This window comes from Stenella coeruleoalba (genome assembly GCF_951394435.1).
Source record: "Stenella coeruleoalba genome assembly, chromosome: 19".
NCBI lineage: Eukaryota > Metazoa > Chordata > Mammalia > Artiodactyla > Delphinidae > Stenella > Stenella coeruleoalba.
The window spans coordinates 28,692,564-28,709,354 of NC_137165.1; the positions used below are offsets into that span (position 1 = coordinate 28,692,564).

Below are 16,791 nucleotides of genomic sequence, written 5' to 3' on the forward strand. Positions count from 1 at the left end.
TTTCTATCCTGTTCCATTGATCTGTCTTTCTGTTTTTGTGCCAGTACCATACTGTCTTGATTACTGTAGCTTTGTAGTATAGTCTGAAGTCAGGGAGCCTGATTCCTCCAGCACTGTTTTTCATTCTCAAGATTGCTTTGGCTATTCGGGGTCTTTTGTGTTTCCATACAAATTGTGAAATTTTTTGTTCTAGTTGTGAAAAATGCCAGTGGTAGTTTGATAGGGACTGCATTGAATCTGTAGATTGCTTTGGGTAGTAGAGTTATTTTCACAGTGTTGATTCTTCCAATCCAAGACTGTGGTATATCTCTCCATCTATTTGCAACATCTTTAATTTCTTTCACCAGTGTCTTAAAGTTTTCTGCATACAGGTCTTTTGTATCCTTAGGTAGGTTTATTCCTAGATATTTTATTCTTTTTGTTCCAATGGTAAATGGGAGTGCTTTCTTGATTTCACTTTCAGATTTTTCATCATTAGTGTATACGAATGCCAGATATTTCTGAGCATTAATTTTGTATCCTGCTACTTGACCAAATTCATTCATTAGCTCTAGTAGTTTACTGGTAGCATCTTTAGGATTCTCTATGTACAGTATCATGTCATCTGCAAATAGTGACAGCTTTACTTCTTCTTTTCTGATTTGGATTCTTTTTATTTCTTTTTCTTCTCTGATTGCTGTGGCTAAAACTTCCAAAACTATGTTGAATAAGAGTGGTGAGAGTGGGCAACCTTGTCTTGTTCCTGATCTTAGTGGAAATGCTTTCAGTTTTTCACCATTGAGGACAATGTTGGCTGTGGGTTTGTCATATATGGCCTTTATTATGTTGAGGAAGTTCCCTCTATGCCTACTTTCTGCAGGGTTTTTATCATAAATGGGTGTTGAATTTTGTAGAAAGCTTTCTGTGCATCTATTGAGATGATCATATGGTTTTTCTCCTTCAATTTTTTAATATGGTGTATCACATTGATTGATTTGCGTATATTGAAGAATCCTTGCATTCCCGGAAAAAAACCCACTTGATCATGGTGTATGATCCTTCTAGTGTGCTATTGGATTCTGTTTGCTAGTATTTTGTTGAGGATTTTTGCATCTATGTTCATCAGTGATATTGGCCTGTAGTTTTCTTTATTTGTGACATCCTTGTCTGGTTTTGGTATCAGGGTGATGGTGGCCTCGTAGAATGAGTTTCGCAGTGTTCCTCCCTCTGCTATATTTTGGAAGAGTTTGAGAAGGATAGGTGTTAGCTCTTCTCTAAATGTTTGATAGAATTCGTCTGTGAAGCCATGTGGTCCTGGGCTTTTTTTTTGTTGGAAGATTTTTAATCACAGTTTCACTTTCAGTGCTTGTTATTGGTCTGTTCATATTTTCTATTTCTTCCTTATTCAGTCTTGGCAGGTTGTGCCTTTTTAAGAATTTGTCCATTTCTTTCAGGTTGTCCATTTTATTGGCATAGAGTTGCTTGTAGTAATCTCTCATGATCTTTTGTATTTCTGCAGTGTCAGTTGTTACTTCTTCATTTTCATTTCTAATTCTATTGATTTGAGTCTTCTCTCTTTTTTTCTTGGAGTCTGGCTAATGGTTTATCAATTTTGTTTTTCTTCTCAAAGAACCAGCTTTTAGTATTATCGATCTTTGCTATCGTTTCCTTCATTTCTTTTTCATTTATTTCTGATCTGATTTTTATGATTTCTTTCCTTCTGCTAACTTGAGGGGTTTTTTGTTCTTCTTTCTCTAATTGCTTTAGGTGCAAGGTTAGGTTGTTTATTCGAGTGTTTCCTGTTTCTTAAGGTAGGATTGTATTGCTATAAGCTTCCATCTTAGAACTGCTTTTACTGCATCCCATAGATTTTTGGTCGTCATGTCTCCATTGTCATTTGTTTCTAGGTATTTTTGTATTTCCTCTTTGATTTCTTCAGTGATCAGTTCGTTATTAAGTAGTGTATTGTTCAGCCTCCATGTGTTTGTATTTTTTACAGATCTTTCCTTTAATTGATGTCTAGTCTCATAACGTTGTTGTCGGAAAAAATACTTGATACCATTTCAATTTCCTTAAATTTACCAAGGCTTGATTTGTGGCCCAAGATATGATCTATCCTGGAGAATGTTCCATGAGCACTTGAGAAAAATGTGTAGTCTGTTGTTTTTGGATGGCATGTCCTATAAATATCAATTAAGTCCATCTTGTTTAATGTATCATTTAAAGCTTGTGTTTCCTTATTTATTATCCTTTTGGATGATCTGTCCATTGGTGAAAGTGGGGTGTTAAAGTTCTCTACTATGAATGTGTTACTGTTGATTTCCCCTTTTATGGCTGTTAGTATTTGTCTTATGTATTGAGGTGCTCCTATGTTGGGTGCCTAAATATTTACAATTGTTATATCTTCTTCTTGGATTGATCCCTTGATCATTATGTAGTGTCCTTTTTGTCTCCTCTAACAGTCTTTATTTTAAAGTCTATTTTGTCTGATATGAGAATTGCTTCTCCATCTTTCTTTTGGCTTCCATTTGCATGAAAAATCTTTTTCCATCCCCTTACTTTCAGTCTGTATGTGTCTCTAGGTCTGAAGTGGGTCTCTTGTTGACAGCAAATATATGGGTCTTGTTTTTGTATCCATTCAGCCAATCTGTGTCTTTTGGTGGGAGCATTTAGTCCATTTACCTTTAAGTTAATTATCGATATGTCTGTTCCTATTCCTATTTTCTTAATTGTTTTGGGTTCATTATTGTAGGTCTTTTCCTTCTCTTGTGTTTCTTGCCTAGAGAAGTTCCTTTAGCAGTTGTTGTAGAGCTGATTTGGTGGTGCTGAACTCTCTCAGGTTTGCTTGTCTGTGAAGGTTTTAATTTCTCCATCAAATCTGAATGAGATCCTTGCTGGTAGAGTTATCTTGGTTGTAGGTTTTTCTCCTTTATCACTTTAAATATGTCCTGCCTGTCCCTTCTGGCTTGCAGAGCTTCTGCTGAAAGATCAGCTGTTAACCTTATGGGGATTCCCTTGTGTGTTTTTTGTTGTTTTTCCCTTGACACTTTTCATATGTTTTCTTTGTATTTAATTTTTGACAGTTTGATTAGTATGTGTCTTGGCGTGTTTCTCCTTGGATTTATCCTGTATGGGACTCTCTGTGCTTCCTGGACTTGATTAACTATTTCCTTTCCCATATTAGGGAAGTTTTCAACTATAATCTCTTCAAATATTTTCTCGGTCCCTTTCTTTTTCTCTTATTCTTCTGGAACCCCTATAATTCGAATGTTGGTGTGTTCAATGTTGTCCCAGAGGTCTCTGAGACTGTCCTCAGTTTTTTCCATTCTTTTTTCTTTATTCTGCTCTGCAGTAGTTATTTCCACTATTTTATCTTCCAGGTCACTTATCCGTTCTTCTGTCTCAGTTATTCTGCTATTGTTCCCATTTAGAGCATTTTTCATTTAATTTATTGTGTTGTTCATCATTGTTTCATCTTTAGTTCTTCTAGGTCCTTGTTAAATGTTTCTTGCATTTTGTCTATTCTATTTCGAAGATTTTGGATCATCTTTACTATCATTACCCTGAATTGTGTTTCAGGTAGACTGCCTACTTCCTCTTCATTTGTTAGGTCTGGTGGGTTTTTATCTTGCTCCTTCATCTGCTGTATGTTTTTCTGTCTTCCCATTTTGCTTATCTTACTGTGTTTGGGGTCTCCTTTTTGCAGGCTGCAGGTTCGTAGTTCCTGTTGTTTTTGGTGTCTGTCCCCATTGGCTAAGGTTGGTTCAGTGGGTTGTGTAGGCTTCCTGGTGGAGGGGACTAGTATCTGTGTTCTTGTGGATGAGGCTGGATCTTGTCTTTCTGTTGGGCAGGTCCACGTCTGGTGGTGAGTTTTGGGGTGTCTGTGGACTTATTATGATTTGGGGCAGCCTCTCTGCTAATGTGTGGGGTTGTGTTCCTGTCTTGCTAGTTGTTTGGCATAGGATGTCCAGCCCTGTAGCTTGCTGGTTGTTGAGTGAAGCTGGGGGCTGGTGTTAAGATGGAGATCTCTGGGAGATTTTCACCATTTGATTTTATGTAGACCTGGGAGGTCTCTTGTTGACCAGTGTCCTGAATTTGGCTCTCCCACCTCAGAGGCACAGCACTAACTCCTGGCTGCAGCACCAAGAGCCCTTCATCCATACGGCTCAGAAGAAAAGGGAGAAAAAGTAGAAAGGAAGATTTAGTAGAAGTAGAATGAAAGAAAGAAAGGAGGGAGTGAGGGAGGGAGGAAGGAAGGATGGAGGGAAGGAAGGAAAAAAAGAAAGAAGATAAAGTAAAATAAAATAAAGTAATTTAAAATATAATAAAGTTATTAAAGTAAAAAGTAATTATTAAGAGGCAAAAACAAAACAAAAATCGGACGGATAGAATGCTGGGACAAATGGTGGAAGCACAGCTATACAGACAAAATCTCACACAGAAGCATACACATACACATTCACAAAAAGAGGAAAAGCAGAAAAAATTATAAATCTTGCTCTCAAAGTCCACCTCCTCAATTTGGGTTGATTTGTTGTCTAAAGGAGGGAAGGAAGGAAAGGAAGAACAAAGATAAAGTAGAATAAAATAAAGTTATTAGAATAAAAAGTAATTATTAAGAAAAAAATTTTTTAAAAATAACAAAAAAAAAACGGACAGATAGAACCCTCAGACAAATGGTGGAAGCAAAGCTATACAGACAAAATCTCACACAGAAGCATACACATACACACTCACAAAAAGAGGAAAAGTGGAAAAAAATATAAATCTTGCTCTCAAAGTCCACCTCCTTAATTTGGGATGATTTGTTGTCTATTCAGGTATTCCACAGATGCAGGTACATCAAGTTGATTGTGGAGCTTTAATCCGCTGCTTCTGAGGCTGCTGGGAGAGATTTCCCTTTCTCTTCTTTGTTCTCACAGCTCCCAGGGTCTCAGCTTTGGATTTGGCCCCGCCTCTGCGTGTAGGTCGCTGGAGGGCGTCTGTTCTTCGCTCAGACAGGATCGGGTTAAAGGAGCTGCTGATTGGAGGGCTCTGGCTCACTCAGGCCGGGGTGGGGGGTGAGGGGGTAGGGGGGTGGGGGGTGGGGGGGTGGGGGGGTGGGGGGTGGGGAGGGAGGGGCATGGAGTGCAGGGCGGGGCGGGCCTGCGACGGCAGAGGCCAGCGTGACGTTGCACGAGCCTGAGGCGCGCCGTGCGTTCTCCCGGGGGAGTTGTCCCTGGATCGCAGGACCCTGGCAGTGGCGGGCTGCACTGGCTCCCCGGAAGAGGGGTGTGGATAGTGACCTGTGCTCGCACACAAGCTTCTTGGTGGCAGCAGCAGCAGTCTTAACGTCTCATGCCTGTCTCTGGGGTCCGCGCTTTTAGCGGCGGCTTCTGGCCGTCTCTGGAGCTCCTTTAAGCAGCGCTCTTAATCCCCTCTCCTCGCGCACCAGGAAACAAAGAGGGAAGAAAAAGTCTCTCGCCTCTTCGGCAGGTCCAGACTTTTCCCCGGACTCCCTCCCGGCCAGCTGTGGTGCAGTAACCGCCTGCAGGCTGTGTCCACGCCAGCAATCCCAGTCCTCTCCCTGCGCTCTGACCGAAGCCCGAGCCTCAGCTCCCAGCCCCACCCGCTCCAGCGGGTGAGCAGACAAGCCTCTCGGGCTAGTGAGTGCCGGTCGGCACCGATCCTCTGTGTGGGAATCTCTCCGCTTTGACCCCCGCAACCCTGTTTCTGTGCTCTCCTCTGCGGCTCCAAAACTTTCCCCCTCCGCCCCCCACAGTCTCCGCCCACAAAGGGGCTTCCTAGTGTGTGGAAACCTTTCCTCCTTCACAGCTCCCTCCCACTGGTGCAGGTCCCATCCCTATCCTTTTGTCTCTGTTTATTCTTTTTTATTTTTCCCTACCCAGGTACATGGGGTTTTCTTGCCTTTTGGGAGGTGTGAGGTCTTCTGCCAGCGTTCAGTAGGTGTTCTGTAGGAGCTGTTCCACGTATAGATGTATTTCTGGTGTATCTGTGGGGAGGAAGGTGATCTCCGCTTCTTACTCTTCTGCCATCTTCCCAGAAGTCGCTCTTTACTGTGTTTTTATATCTACTAGACACTGTCCCTGGGCACAAGTTTTCAGTGGTAATGAATCTGTCTTCTTCTAGAATTCTGTGCCTTGTAAGTTATTGGTTCATCATTCTTATAAGGTTTTCATATCAAAGCTTCTTGTTAACTGAAGCCAAAGAGGCTTCCAGATGCAATAACTTCTTTTGTGTTTTGTTATAACTTTATGAAGAAGAATGCAACAGAGAGGTAGTGATCTACTGGAAGATGAAGTGCCCTTCTCTCAAGTTCAACAGAGATGTATCCTTTCCTAAGATGCACCATTACTCAGCTTTCTAAGTGTTTACATGGCCTGTGGCTGTCACCCAGTGGTGGTATGTCCACCTGGTGTGGAAAACATTATCTTTAATTCTTGCAGAAGCATCTGCTAAAGCTATTCCTTCTTATGTGTCTTTCAGAGACCTCAGATGTGATTTCTGGGCCTGACCACTGGAGCATCTGTATTTGTGGTCACGGGAGTGCAGCTCATACTTTCCTGAGAAATTTTCTAGGGCTTGAAATTGTTGGGCCACAGAATCGGGGACCTGCAAAAAACTTTTGATAAATAGTATTCAATACATTCCCTCTATCTTTAGAGGAGGAAGTAGGGACCCAGAGAGGTAATGTGACAGAGGCACACAGACAGGTGTTGCATGGTTGAATTGGGGCTGGATCTCAGGACCCACGTTTCCAGCTCTCTCTACCTTCCCTCCCATTTTGATGACTCCACAGCATTCCCTCCTCAACTACTGACTTTGGACACTGTATATGTTTCTTACCCTCAGTTCCCTCAATTATGATATGAAGAACTTGAATGGAATGTGAGGAGTTTTAACTGACACTTCAAGGTTCTAAGAAGCCTGGCTTAGGACTGACCCAGGAGGGTTTGATGGACATTTGCTGGGTCGGAGGATGGGGTAGAATTTAGGCAGGGACAGGTGAGATTTCAACTCCACTGTTCTCTTCATTCATCGCAGCAGAGTGTTTCACACACTCAATTCTATAAAGGATCCTTTTAACAGAGGGACTTGGAGATTTAAAAATAAGTGTTTGGAAACCATTGAACTGCATGATCACTAGGATCTTTTCTAGCTCTAACATTCTGTAAGTCTGTATGTTCCTAAACAATTATTCTCTAGAAAGACAGGGAGCATGGGGGTGTGTTTGTGGGTATCGTTTGTGTGTGTTTTGTGCCTGTCTACCGACTAGATTATAGACTACGTAAGGATTTATTTCTGGCACAATTCCCACAGACTGCTAGTTAGTTTGTATACAGGTGGTAGGAATTCAACAAATTGTAGTTACTTAATCCTTTAGATTTTATGTGGTTTTCTCTCCTTCTGCCAACAACTGCAGGGTAGGAGCCATCAGACAGGGAAGGAAACTGAGGCAAAGGGAAGTTCAGAACTGGCTCAGGTTCTCATCGGTTCTCACCACTAGTGGGCGGTATAGGCAGGTGTGGGTCCAGGTCCAGCTGTGTCCAGAGAAGGTGATCTGGATCAAGGCAACACCACCAGTCTGACCTCACGGGGACACTGCTGGCAGTTGTTCTCAGGAGTGGACACTTGGGACTCCTTGAAGTTCTATTTCATTGGCTTTCCTATGCCATACAATCTGATAATGACTATCTTAGTCTTTGTATTGTATATACACATATGTCTCTCCTATAAGGGCTATTCAATTTTTGAGAACAGAGAACAGTGTAGAGGAAAAGAACATTAACTCTGGAGGGAAAGATTCCAGGTTGAGTGTGCGCTCATTTCCTGGTTTGCTGTGTGAACTTGGAAAAGGCCCTTCACTTCTCTGGGCCTAAGTGAACTGGTAGTTCTCCAGTCATAGGTGGTGTGGCACGCTGGCCCTTCCAACCCTGCAAAGACCTCTGCCACATTGTAATCAACACATCAAGTTAATTTTTCCACAGTGGAGTATCAGGTGATGTCTATCACACAAGCTGAGCGAGTTGTGGGACAATATGTGCTGCGAGGAAAAAATGAAAAGCTTGGGAGAGAGGAAATCCAGAGCCAAAGCAACATCCTTTCTTCCCTAAAACATTTAAGAACTTTACTTACCAGTACCTAGAGAGTGGGGGCAATAGACCATCCTGCAGGGTGCCTGGGGGAGGGGCAGCCCACTGTGGGTGCTGTAGAGACTCTGAGGTGGCCTGGGGCTGTGGTCATGGCTGTTGCAGTAAGTGAAATTATATTACACTTAGAGTGATTTTTTGGGGGAATGTTTTAGGCTTTTAATTCCTTCTCCTGTGAAATCTAAAATTCTGCCATGGGAAGGTCTAATGAACACATTGAAGAGCTGAGCCCTGTGCAGCTGTGTATGTCCTACCAGGTTTTGGAGTCAGATCTGGCTTCAAATTCAGGTTCCACCACTTCAGCTGGACTATGGGATCTTAAGGAAGTCTCTTTATTTCTCTGATCCTCAATTTTGTCATCTGTAAGATGGGGATATTTATTTTGAACTCACAGGGACTTTCTCAGGATCAAAACTGATGCTAAATGTAAAGCACATGATGTATGTCCATGGTAAGGGCTCAGTTAGTGGTGACTCCTGTAGTTCCTTAGGATTGAATTAGGTTCCCTGTGATAGTGCCATAGACATAGCGGTTGTTCTGTGAGTATTTATTGAGTTGAAATGGCTTTGTTATTCCTTGTAAACCAGAGCCAGCAAGGGCATCTGCCTACTAAATATTTGAGTATTCATGTGTCTTCTTATGATCTCCAGGTGTAAATAACCTTGCCTGACCATCCTCTGTGCATAGAGGTCAGTGATTGGGGCTTAGCAGGAGGACAGAGAGAAATGGCCCCATTGTTTACTGAGCACTTATTCTGCTCCAGTCTCTCTCCACTGTCCCCACCAAGTCTGACTACAGGGCAGTGTTACCCTCTTTTCTTGCATAAGGAAACCAATCTCAGAAAAGGTGAGTAACCAACCCAGGATCACACAGCTGATAAGTGACCACTCCTTTGAGATCTCATTGACTTCTTGGAGAAAGAAGTAGGTTCCCCACAAATTAAAAGCAGCAAGGAATCACTCACAGGTGGGTAATGCACCCTCTTAAATGAGAACACCAGGTGGGAGGAGCCACAGTTTTGCGGGGCAGGTCGGCAGACAGGGCAGGAAGTGAAGTAACAATGCAAAGGAGCAAATGCTAAGTGGAGGAACAGAATCATCTACCTTTGCTTCTGGCTTGTGGGCTTTCCTTCTGCTCATCTGAAATGCTGGCTGTGATGTCATGCCTTGACTGGAGGTGTAGTATGTCTACATGCAGCAGCACCAAGAGATGGAGTTTAATGGGCAGAAGGTCCATGTGATCCTGGCCCAGAGCACCTCTATGCCACAGTTTCCAGAGAAGTCAGGTGTGCTCTGGGTAAGGCAGTTCAAGCAGAGGCTGGCAATGACAGGTACCGGAGCAAAAGTAAAAAGAGGGCACGTGTTGGCTCCCTGGCCAGGACCACCCAACTAAAGGTCTTGTAAAATGCATGATGCTTATTCCCATGGGTGCAAAAGAGTGAGACTCAATTTACCCCCAGAATCTTGGCTACAATGCAAGGTGGATTTTTAAATCTCATCAATTCATTCTTTGTTGACTCTTGCATTGTACAGATGAAATCAGAACATCCAAGTGAACTAGAAGGTTTAGAAACTCACTTCGGGCTAGTCCTGTCTATGTACACACAAGCTGGGGGTAGGAAGGAGGTCTGGCAGGACTGTCTTTGAGGATGCAGCTCCTCCTCAGCAAAAACCCAGGGACTCAGGACCTGCCTGCCTTGAGTTCCTTCTTCAGGAGAGAGGCTGGGAGGGGTCCATGCGACCACCTGCTGGACTGGAATGGGTGTGGCCTTGAGGCTGTGGCAAAATCTGAACTGCAGTTGTGACGTGTGTTAGATCTGCCACCTTGGGCTTGTCGTCCCAATCTTCTGAGTCTCCATTTTATTATTTTGTAAACTGGGGTTTAATTTTATCAACTCCTTGGGATTAAGATAATTAAATGAGACTATATCCATGTGTCTACTCGTTGCCAGGTGTTTAATAAATAACAGCAGAATGTGCCTTGGCTGTTTTTCAAAATGTTTACATGTAAGTCTCTCATAAGGCAAGGCAGAGGGGAGAATCCACTTGAATTCCATGTTATCTCTCTCCTTACTATCTGGGCCTGAATATAAAGTTGGAAGTTTTGCAAGATTTACTGCTGTATCTTTAATACATCTCCTCCTTCTAAATTGTCATTTTTTTCCCTCTCCAGTTTTCATGTATTGCTTCGATAGCCTGGATTGCCCAGTTCCAAACTGGCTCTTTAAGTGGGCTGCCAAGGTGAGATCCCAGGAGGCAGGCGGGGAAGTGTGTTTGACCAATGTTGACTTAGCCCGTGGGGCTGTCAGCCTGAAGAGACGCACTGTCTCAGCCCTCATGATGCTCTTTTAAGAAGCAGCTCTGTTGAGTGACTATGGTTAGTACTAGGGTTGCCAATACCCAGCACAGAGGCTGGGACAAAAGATAAAGTATCTTTACCTGGAATGCCAGCTGCTGCCCGCTCTTCCCCTGAGATACCACCAAGATCACTCTCTGGAACCTCTGGACAATAGCCTGTTCCTTGTAGGAACAATGGTGCCTGTGGACCCTGTATCTGCTTATGGAGGAGTTAGACAGGCCAACCTGGCTCGGGAGACAATCAGACATGTCCAAGCCTGGGAAAGGCAGTTTTTTTACGGTTATTTATTTATTTATTTTTCTGTAAGGAGAGAGAACTGCAGTGGTACTCAGATCACTAGGGACTGCCTAGGACCTGGAATCATGGTGACCATTCCATCTGCTTTGTAAGGTCCTACTTACTGGCTGGAAGGCTCACCAATTCCCTGGGAGAGTGAAAAAGCACATAGGCTTTGAGTCAAACATCATATATTGAATCCTGGCCCTGCTTCTAACTGAGTAATCTAGGGAAGCCATCAATTTCTTCCCTTTTAAAAATGGAGATGGATATTGTCACCCTGTAGAGAAGGAGTAAATAGAACAATGTTTGGGGAAAGTCTTGGGCAATGTTCAACACTGATTAAAGGATGGTGTATCCTTCCCCTTGCCCCCAGTCCTTACCATTTTCTAAATCTGTAAAGCAAGTCCTTTCTCTCATTTCTTTGGAAGAATCCCGCAGCCCAAGCCAATCTCATTTCCTGTTTTTAATTTTTTCTTTTCAAAAAATGATGTCTCAGAAATATCTTAGCTTTTTTTAGCAAAAGTCGAAATATACAGCAAGGTCTTATAATGCTGGCCCCTGACATCCAGCCTTACCTGTGCCCTGTGTCTTACATTTTGTCATCATCTGTGGCAACATTCTATGGATATCTGGTTAGGGGCCCTATAGTCATATGTATTACTCCCAAAGCCATCTTCCTTTACCTTTGCCACATCCCAAAGAATCAGGAGTAATCGCTGTAATGACATAGAAGTGACAGTCTTCTTTCCTTTGCAGAAAGGAGTTCCTACCTACTTGAAAATCATGGTGAATGCCTGTCATAACTATTCCAGGAGATCCTAAGAGAGAGAATTGGGAGCTCTGTGTCCATGGAATGATGTCCCTGGAAGTGCCACAACTACTGATGCTCAGCCTGCCTGTCACTTTTTCATCTTCAGAGGCCTGCACACTCTCCAGAATGTTGTCCCCGATTCCTTTCCCACTCTCCCCACCCCGGGACTGGCGGCTGAATGTGGGTCAGATTAGGGAAAACTTTGCTTGTTTCTAAAAAGGGAAGTCCTCAGTAGGGAACATAGCCATTCCATTGTGCCGTTCTAGGGGGATGGTAGGTAGCCAAATGACAACACCACCTCAGAGGGACTAATCCTGACAAGCTGGCTCCTTCCCACATGTGATTCCTTGCAATCCAGGGGGGTGGTTTCCTGCTGAAGTTGCATTGCCTTCAGAGCTGACTCTCAGTGCACCAAGCCTGGACAACACGTGCTGATGTCCATTTGCCGTATGCTTCACTGACTTGATTTGGCTGGAATTGAGATGATAATCCACTGTCTCTCCCCATTCCTACTTGGGGAGGATCACAAGCTGTTTTGATTTCAAACCATTTTGAAAAACATTGCAGGCCTGACTAAGTGCATAGTGTGGTAATATTTTTTTCTCATTATCCATGTCTGGGTTTTTCTCTTTCCCATATGCCCCTGGGGAAGGCTGTCCGTACCTCACTAGCTCTGCACTTTACTGGACACTGAGGCATCAAGACAGCTCTGGCAGTTAGCAGAAGACAACTTTCTTTGCACACAGCATTGAGTTAAAGATTCTTTATATGCAATAAATAAATTTCCTTTATCGAATGATGGTGATGTTGAAAGGATAAGTGTTCACAGCCAGGGAAATATTAATTAGTGGTGTGGTTGACACTACACCTTTTTCTCAGGAATTCCACTGAAGTTATCTGGCTCTTTGACCACCAAAAGACTTCCAGTTTCCTACTTATCTCCTGAATTTTAGAGGGAAAGATATTCTGTGGCCAAAGACACAGCCTTATGATCTCAGGGAAAAATTTTAACCACTCTGTGTGATGGTACGGAACTTTGATTAATGGGCATAAAAATTCAGGATGTAAAGCCGGAAGCAGGGGATTTATTAAAATGGGATACCTCAGGCTGTGTGTTTTTTCTATGAAAGAAAAGTGTATTGAATACAGATAAATAAATACAGAGTGAGTTATTCTTGTGCTGTCTGCAGTTTCCTTCCTACCTTGTTCCTTCTGTGAGAATGAATCAGTTAGGTCTCTTTGGTTTGCAAGTCACACCCAACTTAACTCATGGACTTCAACATAAAAAGGAATTTTAGGCTCACTTACATGCAAGGCCAAGTGTATAGTGGTCTCAGGTGGGGGTTGATATGGGCCTCAAACTGACGTTAGGAATCAGCTTTGTTCTTCTTCAACTTATCTATGATGTTGAGCTGTGTTTGGAGGCAGGATGGCTGCTAACAAGAGAAAAATAGGCCTATATCTTCCTAGGTTCATGCCCAGTCAAAAACAGACAGCATTTCTTTTCAGTTGATCTGAAATCAACCCATGACTCCCTCTAAACAATGTGCCTATCCCTACCCTAGTCATTGTGGTCATATGGATAGAATTATGCAAATAAACGAATACCTCATAAGTTTATCATTATCAGTAATGTAGTTGGAATTTTATTTCAGGTAAATTAAATCTACATGTCTCACGTAATAGAGGTCAAGTTGGTATTTTATGTAGTGTCACTGTAACACAAGCACTAGGATTAGAGTTTTTGAGCAAAGAATCAAAATGAAGTGGTCTGATTCAAACCATATCTTTCACAGTGTTTGATAATTTGCTAGCAATGCTGAGAATACTAAGAATACTGAGTTTCTAGGTAAGGCAGTTTAAAAAAGTCACTCAGCTTGCTATAATTAGTAGAGTTAAGACCCTTTTGCATTCATGCTTGCTAATGTGGAGAAGACAGTCCTATACAGTGTTGATACAGGTTACCTGCGAAACTGAGAACACATGAGTCAATAGTAAATGCCAGAGGCCCAAAAAACATAGAACTGGTGCTCTGGTGGTTGCACTGGATTCTTCAAGGTCTACCTCTCTGCAGGGCCTTAAAGTATCATTTGGAATTTAAAAGGTATAAGTATATTATCATTCTTCTAGCACTTGGTTTCACTTATTTTCCCATGTCTGTCTCTCTGAATAGACAATAAGATCTTTGTGGATAGAAACCCTTCTTTCACTTTGATTACTGCTCCCTAAGGAAGTGTATCTTAGGCACTCAAATGGTAACTAAATGTGTGACTTTAATGATTTGGAGAAGGTTAACCAAATGACACACACCCAGAAGGCTCAACCCATCCAGATATAGAGGTTTGATTTCACTATATTAAATATTGCTTTAATGTTTAATAATTTAATTTAATCCAAATTATTTCCCCAAGTCATCATTTTAGGGCTCCAGATTCCTCAGGTTCCCATTGGTCTTTCCATAAGAGCACCAGGTCCTTTGTTTGTTAAGGGGTGGCTTTGCTGGTGTGGCTATGGGTTATACTTTAATGTTATGGAAATGGCCCAATCTGGACTGAGTCCAGCTGAGATAAGTCAAGATTTCAGGATTTTCATAATGAAAGTAGCATTACTGTTAGTGCTAAATTTTTTCCACAGGCAAATTATTCACTCTGCATAACAGTTCAAAGTTAATGACCACCTTGGAACTGAGGAATTCCAGCAGAGGGTCACGTCCTTGAAAATGTTCCTATTTCACAGGGAGGGTCCTGGCCTGGCTCCCTGGCTGAGATTCCTCACCCAGAATCCCCACCTCTACTGTCTGCCCTTCAATCCTCCTGCTTCCCAGCTGGGTTTGAAAGAGAGAGAAAGCAGGCAGAGCCCATTTGGTTCTCATGTTTCTGGTAGCACCGCCCAGTCGGCTCAGAGAATTATCTTTAAAAGCTTTAAGATGTGTGTTCACTTCACAGATATTTCTCAATGGTCTGGTGTCCATCTGGCAAGGAGACAGGCACGGCAGTTCCTGGGATGAGTGGGACAGGCTTGGGGTCTGCACTCAAGGAGCTTATGATTCAGTGAAGAAGACACAGTGGACAAGCTGTTGAAAGACGATGAGTTGTGAGAAAGGGCAAGTAGAGGGGGCTAGAGTCTAAACCTGGGGGCACTAACCAAGTCTGAGGGATCAGGGGAGTGCATGTTGGAGTTGGCTGGATGAAGGTTGGAGAAGAAAACTTCCACATGGAAGAAACCATTTCCATAAAACCCCTCAGGCAGGGGAACCAGTCACATCTGAAGAACTAGCAAAGGCCAGTAGGTCTGAGTAATGAAAATGAAGGAAGGCATCTCACATGTGGCTGAAGAAGGAGGCAGTGAGGCCGTGGGAGACCCTGAGAGCTATGGCAAGGATTTTGAACTTCATATCCAGAACACCAGTAAACTTGAAGGATTTTAGGCTGAGCAGTGACCTGGTAAGCCACATTCATTCCTAACTGCAGCTCATTTTCCCCCATGGCTCTTCACCATCTCTAACATTCCTCCAACATGGCATGGGGGTGCTCTCCAAGATGCTCTAAGACTTGTCATTTTGAATCCTTCCCACTCTGAGGCAGCGCTCTGAGTAGCCCACATCCAAACCTAGTTTCTAAGGTGGAGCATCAGCCTCTGAAGTTTAACCAGAAAGCAGGGATCATCCATGCACATGACCCCTGACACACCTGGCCCATGCTATTGTCAACATGCCCTGCTGTGTGAGTGCATCAAACACCCTGTCAGAGCAGAGCTACTGCAGGAGTCAGAAGGGGTAGAGAAAAAAGAAGGTCATATAAAATATAAGTACGTCTGCCTTCCCCAAAGTTTCTTTCTCTAAACTACTCCCTAACTACAAGGAATAACACACACACACACACACACACACACACACATATATATATATACAAATACACATATATGTATACATATATATATTTATACACATGTGTGTGTGTGTGTGTGTGTGTGTGTGTGTGTGTGTATGTATAGGCTTGAGAACACAGAAGCACATTGTTTGTTGAGGTTCTCAGAGTCTAGAACCAAGAAAATAAGAGGGCTTCATAAAAATTATTTATATAGCTAATCTATTTATATGTATTTTTGTGTGTGTCTGCTTGGACACATATAATATGTGCTCCATTTCATAAGGTATGATAATGGAACAACAACTAGGCAGCATGTTATGTGAGTGACTTTGTAAGTTCTCTACATGATGTGCCAGGTTCAGTGCTAGGCAATGGAGTTCACAAAGGTGAACAAATTCTTCCCTTAGGGAATTAGCAGACTACAGAGGACATGGAATATGTGCACAGTTTATGATAATGAGAGAATGAGATCACCACCTTATGTAAGGAAAATATATAACATTTTAAGAGTCAGTGGCTAACCACTCCTAAAAACAAGACAACAGGCCCCAAATGGAGTCACTTATACTAAGCCTCATCTCCCAAACCAAGGCTTACATACAGTTTTGGCTCTCCCAGAAACGGTATCTCAAACCATTTAATCAGGAATTGCCTGATCAGCACTAGTTAATCTTCCTGATAGATCCCTGCCCTCTTCTAGCTCGGTGCTTTTTGACCACCTATAGGGGTGGGATAGGGAGGGTGGGAGGTAGACACAAGAGAGAGGAGATAAGGGGATATATGTATATGTGTAGCTGATTCACTTTGTTATAAAGCAGAAACTAACACACCACTGTAAAGCAATTGGACTCCAATAAAGATGTTAAAAATAAATAAATAAATAAAGGAAAGTAACCTTATGATAACCAACCTGCTTTTTCTTAATATAACTCCCTGTTCTTACTCCCTTCTGCCTATAAAGGTCTCTCATTTGGTACAGCTCCCTGAAGCTCCTTTGTATCTGATAGGTTGTGTGCTGCTTGATTCAAATTGATTTTTAATATGTCTCCGTTTATCTTTTAACAGTTCTAATGTCAGAAGAGGGAACCAAAAGAAGCCCTCAAAGACTCCCATTATCAAAAGCAACCAGACTTGGGTACATGCTGAGCCCTTGAGCTTGCTTCTTTCTTGCTGCCTCTGGAGGTGGTGAGTAAGTTATGTATATTCCTTGAGGAAGAACCTGGACCCTGTCCTATGGCCACACTATGGTTTCTTGACTGCTTCTTCTTTGTTTCTGCATCCCCTCCCTTCCCTGATAAACAGCTGATTGAATTTGCTCTTTGGAACTCAGAGAAGGTCAAGGAGG

General features: G+C 42.7%; 1 protein-coding gene across 1 annotated transcript in view; it reads left to right on the forward strand.

Annotated features, from left to right (window-relative positions):
- Positions 1–15,754, forward strand: part of PCTP (phosphatidylcholine transfer protein) — a 227,894-nt gene extending 212,140 nt beyond the window's left edge. Inside the window, exon 7 of the mRNA XM_079905623.1 lies at positions 15,730–15,754. The gene's annotated coding sequence lies outside the window, so the exon portion shown is untranslated. The remainder of the gene's footprint in view (positions 1–15,729) is intronic.
- Positions 15,755–16,791: the final 1,037 nt, after the last annotated feature.